The sequence below is a fragment of the Sander lucioperca genome, chromosome 1 (genome assembly GCF_008315115.2).
Source record: "Sander lucioperca isolate FBNREF2018 chromosome 1, SLUC_FBN_1.2, whole genome shotgun sequence".
NCBI classification, from domain to species: Eukaryota; Metazoa; Chordata; class Actinopteri; order Perciformes; family Percidae; genus Sander; species Sander lucioperca.
The window spans coordinates 33,982,149-33,988,992 of record NC_050173.1 but is presented as its reverse complement, the minus strand read 5'-3'; positions in this window follow the sequence as shown (position 1 = coordinate 33,988,992).

Here is a 6,844-nt window from a genome sequence, read left to right as displayed (position 1 = left end):
AATGTCTGTAATGTCTAACTGTAATGTCTAACTGTAATGCCTGTAATGTCTAACTGCAATGTCTGTAATGTCTAACTGTAATGCCTGTAATGTCTAACTGTAATGTCTGTAATGTCTAACTGTAATGTCTGTAATGTCTAACTGTAATGTCTGTAATGTCTAACTGTAATGTCTGTAATGTCTAACTGCAATGTCTGTAATGTCTAACTGTAATGCTGTAATGTCTAACTGTAATGTCTGTAATGTCTAACTGTAATGTCTGTAATGTCTAACTGTAATGTCTGTAATGTCTAACTGTAATGTCTGTAATGTCTAACTGTAATGTCTGTAATGTCTAACTGTAATGTCTGTAATGTCTAACTGCAATGTCTGTAATGTCTAACTGTAATGTCTGTAATGTCTAACTGTAATGGCTGTAATGTCTAACTGTAATGTCTGTAATGTCTAACTGCAATGTCTGTAATGTCTAACTGTAATGTCTGTAATGTCTAACTGCAATGTCTGTAATGTCTAACTGTAATGTCTGTAATGTCTAACTGTAATGTCTGTAATGTCTAACTGTAATGTCTGTAATGTCTAACTGTAATGTCTGTAATGTCTAACTGTAATGGCTGTAATGTCTAACTGTAATGTCTGTAATGTCTAACTGTAATGTCTGTAATGTCTAACTGTAATGTCTGTAATGTCTAACTGTAATGTCTGTAATGTCTAACTGTAATGTCTAACTGTAATGTCTGTAATGTCTAACTGCAATGTCTGTAATGTCTAACTGTAATGTCTGTAATGTCTAACTGTAATGGCTGAATGTAATGTCTGTAATGTCTAACTGTAATGTCTGTAATGTCTAACTGTAATGTCTGTAATGTCTAACTGAATGTCTGTAATGTCTAACTGTAATGTCTGTAATGTCTAACTGTAATGTCTGTAATGTCTAACTGTAATGTCTGTAATGTCTAACTGTAATGTCTGTAATGTCTAACTGTAATGTCTGTAATGTCTAACTGTAATGTCTGTAATGTCTAACTGTAATGTCTGTAATGTCTAACTGTAATGTCTGTAATGTCTAACTGCAATGTCTGTAATGTCTAACTGTAATGTCTAACTGTAATGTCTAACTGTAATGTCTGTAATGTCTAACTGCAATGTCTGTAATGTCTAACTGTAATGTCTGTAATGTCTAACTGTAATGTCTGTAATGTCTAACTGTAATGTCTGTAATGTCTCACTGTAATGTCTAACTGTAATGTCTGTAATGTCTAACTGCAATGTCTGTAATGTCTAACTGTAATGCTGTAATGTCTAACTGTAATGTCTGTAATGTCTAACTGTAATGTCTGTAATGTCTAACTGTAATGCTGTAATGTCTAACTGTAATGTCTGTAATGTCTAACTGAATGTCTGTAATGTCTAACTGTAATGTCTGTAATGTCTAACTGTAATGTCTGTAATGTCTAACTGCAATGTCTGTAATGTCTAACTGTAATGGCTGTAATGTCTAACTGTAATGGCTGTAATGTCTAACTGTAATGTCTGTAATGTCTAACTGTAATGTCTGTAATGTCTAACTGTAATGTCTGTAATGTCTAACTGTAATGTCTGTAATGTCTAACTGTAATGTCTGTAATGTCTAACTGCAATGTCTGTAATGTCTAACTGTAATGCTGTAATGTCTAACTGTAATGTCTGTAATGTCTAACTGTAATGTCTGTAATGTCTAACTGTAATGTCTGTAATGTCTAACTGTAATGTCTGTAATGTCTAACTGTAATGTCTGTAATGTCTAACTGCAATGTCTGTAATGTCTAACTGTAATGTCTGTAATGTCTAACTGTAATGTCTGTAATGTCTAACTCTAATGTCTATGTGTAATGTCTAACTGTAATGTCTGTAATGTCTAACTGTAATGTCTGTAATGTCTAACTGTAATGTCTGTAATGTCTAACTGTAATGTCTGTAATGTCTAACTGTAATGTCTGTAATGTCTAACTGTAATGTCTGTAATGTCTAACTGAATGTCTGTAATGTCTAACTGTAATGTCTGTAATGTCTAACTGTAATGTCTGTAATGTCTAACTGTAATGGCTGTAATGTCTAACTGTAATGCCTGTAATGTCTAACTGTAATGGCTGTAATGTCTAACTGTAATGGCTGTAATGTCTAACTGTAATGCTGTAATGTCTAACTGTAATGTCTGTAATGTCTAACTGTAATGGCTGTAATGTCTAACTGTAATGTCTGTAATGTCTAACTGTAATGTCTAACTGTAAGGCTGTAATGTCTAACTGTAATGTCTGTAATGTCTAACTGTAATGCTGTAATGTCTAACTGTAATGTCTGTAATGTCTAACTGTAATGTCTGTAATGTCTAACTGTAATGTCTGTAATGTCTAACTGTAATGTCTAACTGTAAGGCTGTAATGTCTAACTGTAATGGCTGTAATGTCTAACTGTAATGTCTGTAATGTCTAACTGTAATGTCTGTAATGTCTAACTGTAATGTCTGTAATGTCTAACTGTAATGTCTGTAATGTCTAACTGTAATGTCTAACTGTAATGCCTGTAATGTCTAACTGTAATGTCTGTAATGTCTAACTGTAATGTCTGTAATGTCTAACTGCAATGTCTGTAATGTCTAACTGTAATGTCTGTAATGTCTAACTGTAATGGCTGTAATGTCTAACTGTAATGCCTGTAATGTCTAACTGTAATGTCTGTAATGTCTAACTGTAATGTCTGTAATGTCTAACTGTAATGTCTGTAATGTCTAACTGTAATGGCTGTAATGTCTAACTGTAATGTCTGTAATGTCTAACTGTAATGTCTGTAATGTCTAACTGTAATGTCTGTAATGTCTAACTGTAATGCTGTAATGTCTAACTGTAATGTCTGTAATGTCTAACTGTAATGTCTGTAATGTCTAACTGTAATGGCTGTAATGTCTAACTGCAATGTCTGTAATGTCTAACTGTAATGCCTGTAATGTCTAACTGTAATGGCTGTAATGTCTAACTGTAATGTCTGTAATGTCTAACTGTAATGTCTGTAATGTCTAACTGCAATGTCTGTAATGTCTAGCTGTAATGTCTAACTGTAATGTCTGTAATGTCTAACTGTAATGTCTGTAATGTCTAACTGTAATGTCTGTAATGTCTAACTGTAATGTCTGTAATGTCTAACTGCAATGCTGTAATGTCTAACTGTAATGTCTGTAATGTCTAACTGCAATGTCTGTAATGTCTAACTGTAATGTCTGTAATGTCTAACTGCAATGTCTGTAATGTCTAACTGTAATGTCTGTAATGTCTAACTGTAATGTCTGTAATGTCTAACTGGAATGTCTGTAATGTCTAACTGTAATGTCTGTAATGTCTAACTGTAATGTCTGTAATGTCTAACTGTAATGTCTGTAATGTCTAACTGTAATGTCTGTAATGTCTAACTGTAATGTCTGTAATGTCTAACTGCAATGTCTGTAATGTCTAACTGTAATGGCTGTAATGTCTAACTGTAATGGCTGTAATGTCTAACTGTAATGTCTGTAATGTCTAACTGTAATGTCTGTAATGTCTAACTGCAATGTCTGTAATGTCTAACTGTAATGTCTGTAATGTCTAACTGTAATGGCTGTAATGTCTAACTGTAATGTCTGTAATGTCTAACTGTAATGTCTGTTATGTCTAACTGTAATGTCTAACTGTAATGTCTGTAATGTCTAACTGTAATGGCTGTAATGTCTAACTGTAATGTCTGTAATGTCTAACTGCAATGTCTGTAATGTCTAACTGTAATGGCTGTAATGCCTGTAATGTCTAACTGTAATGTCTGTAATGTCTAACTGTAATGTTGTAATGTCTAACTGTAATGTCTGTAATGTCTAACTGCAATGTCTGTAATGTCTAACTGTAATGTCTAACTGTAATGTCTAACTGTAATGTCTGTAATGTCTAACTGCAATGTCTGTAATGTCTAACTGTAATGGCTGTAATGTCTAACTGTAATGTCTGTAATGTCTAACTGTAATGTCTGTAATGTCTAACTGTAATGGCTGTAATGTCTAACTGTAATGCCTGTAATGTCTAACTGTAATGTCTGTAATGTCTAACTGTAATGTCTGTAATGTCTAACTGTAATGGCTGTAATGTCTAACTGTAATGTCTGTAATGTCTAACTGCAATGTCTGTAATGTCTAACTGTAATGTCTGTAATGTCTAACTGTAATGGCTGTAATGTCTAACTGTAATGTCTGTAATGTCTAACTGTAATGTCTGTAATGTCTAACTGTAATGTCTGTAATGTCTAACTGTAATGTCTGTAATGTCTAACTGCAATGTCTGTAATGTCTAACTGTAATGGCTGTAATGTCTAACTGTAATGTCTGTAATGTCTAACTGTAATGTCTGTAATGTCTAACTGTAATGTCTGTAATGTCTAACTGTAATGTCTGTAATGTCTAACTGTAATGGCTGTAATGTCTAACTGTAATGTCTGTAATGTCTAACTGTAATGTCTGTAATGTCTAACTGTAATGTCTGTAATGTCTAACTGTAATGTCTGTAATGTCTAACTGTAATGTCTGTAATGTCTAACTGTAATGTCTGTAATGTCTAACTGTAATGTCTGTAATGTCTAACTGTAATGTCTGTAATGTCTAACTGCAATGTCTGTAATGTCTAACTGTAATGTCTGTAATGTCTAACTGTAATGTCTGTAATGTCTAACTGTAATGTCTGTAATGTCTAACTGTAATGTCTGTAATGTCTAACTGCAATGTCTGTAATGTCTAACTGTAATGTCTAACTGTAATGACTGTAATGTCTAACTGTAATGTCTGTAATGTCTAACTGTAATGTCTGTAATGTCTAACTGTAATGCTGTAATGTCTAACTGTAATGGCTGTAATGTCTAACTGAATGTCTGTAATGTCTAACTGTAATGTCTAACTGTAATGTCTGTAATGTCTAACTGCAATGTCTGTAATGTCTAACTGTAATGGCTGTAATGTCTAACTGTAATGTCTGTAATGTCTAACTGTAATGTCTGTAATGTCTAACTGTAATGTCTGTAATGTCTAACTGTAATGTCTGTAATGTCTAACTGTAATGTCTGTAATGTCTAACTGTAATGTCTGTAATGTCTAACTGTAATGTCTGTAATGTCTAACTGTAATGTCTGTAATGTCTAACTGTAATGTCTGTAATGTCTAACTGCAATGTCTGTAATGTCTAACTGCAATGCTGTAATGTCTAACTGTAATGTCTGTAATGTCTAACTGTAATGTCTGTAATGTCTAACTGTAATGTCTGTAATGTCTAACTGTAATGTCTGTAATGTCTAACTGCAATGTCTGTAATGTCTAACTGTAATGTCTGTAATGTCTAACTGTAATGGCTGTAATGTCTAACTGTAATGCCTGTAATGTCTAACTGTAATGTCTGTAATGTCTAACTGCAATGTCTGTAATGTCTAACTGCAATGTCTGTAATGTCTAACTGCAATGTCTGTAATGTCTAACTGTAATGCTGTAATGTCTAACTGTAATGTCTGTAATGTCTAACTGTAATGTCTGTAATGTCTAACTGTAATGTCTGTAATGTCTAACTGTAATGCTGTAATGTCTAACTGTAATGTCTGTAATGTCTAACTGCAATGTCTGTAATGTCTAACTGTAATGTCTGTAATGGCTGTAATGTCTAACTGTAATGTCTGTAATGTCTAACTGTAATGTCTGTAATGTCTAACTGTAATGTCTGTAATGTCTAACTGCAATGTCTGTAATGTCTAACTGTAATGCCTGTAATGTCTAACTGCAATGTCTGTAATGTCTAACTGTAATGTCTGTAATGTCTAACTGTAATGTCTGTAATGTCTAACTGTAATATCTGTAATGTCTAACTGCAATGCCTGTAATGTCTAACTGTAATGTCTGTAATGTCTAACTGTAATGTCTAACTGTAATGTCTGTAATGTCTAACTGTAATGTCTGTAATGTCTAACTGTAATGTCTGTAATGTCTAACTGTAATGGCTGTAATGTCTAACTGTAATGTCTGTAATGTCTAACTGCAATGTCTGTAATGTCTAACTGTAATGTCTGTAATGTCTAACTGCAATGTCTGTAATGTCCAACTGTAATGGCTGTAATGTCTAACTGTAATGTCTGTAATGTCTAACTGTAATGTCTGTAATGTCTAACTGTAATGTCTGTAATGTCTAACTGTAATGTCTGTAATGTCTAACTGTAATGCTGTAATGTCTAACTGTAATGTCTGTAATGTCTAACTGCAATGTCTGTAATGTCTAACTGTAATGTCTGTAATGTCTAACTGTAATGGCTGTAATGTCTAACTGTAATGTCTGTAATGTCTAACTGCAATGTCTGTAATGTCTAACTGTAATGCCTGTAATGTCTAACTGTAATGGCTGTAATGTCTAACTGTAATGTCTGTAATGTCTAACTGTAATGTCTAACTGTAATGCCTGTAATGTCTAACTGCAATGTCTGTAATGTCTAACTGTAATGCCTGTAATGTCTAACTGTAATGACTGTAATGTCTATATGTAATGTCTGTAATGTCTAACTGTAATGTCTGTAATGTCTAACTGTAATGCCTGTAATGTCTAACTGTAATGGCTGTAATGTCTAACTGTAATGTCTGTAATGTCTAACTGTAATGTCTGTTATGTCTAACTGTAATGTCTAACTGTAATGCCTGTAATGTCTAACTGCAATGTCTGTAATGTCTAACTGTAATGTCTGTAATGTCTAACTGCAATGTCTGTAATGTCCAACTGTAATGGCTGTAATGTCTAACTGTAATGTCTGTAATGTCTAACTGCAATGTCTG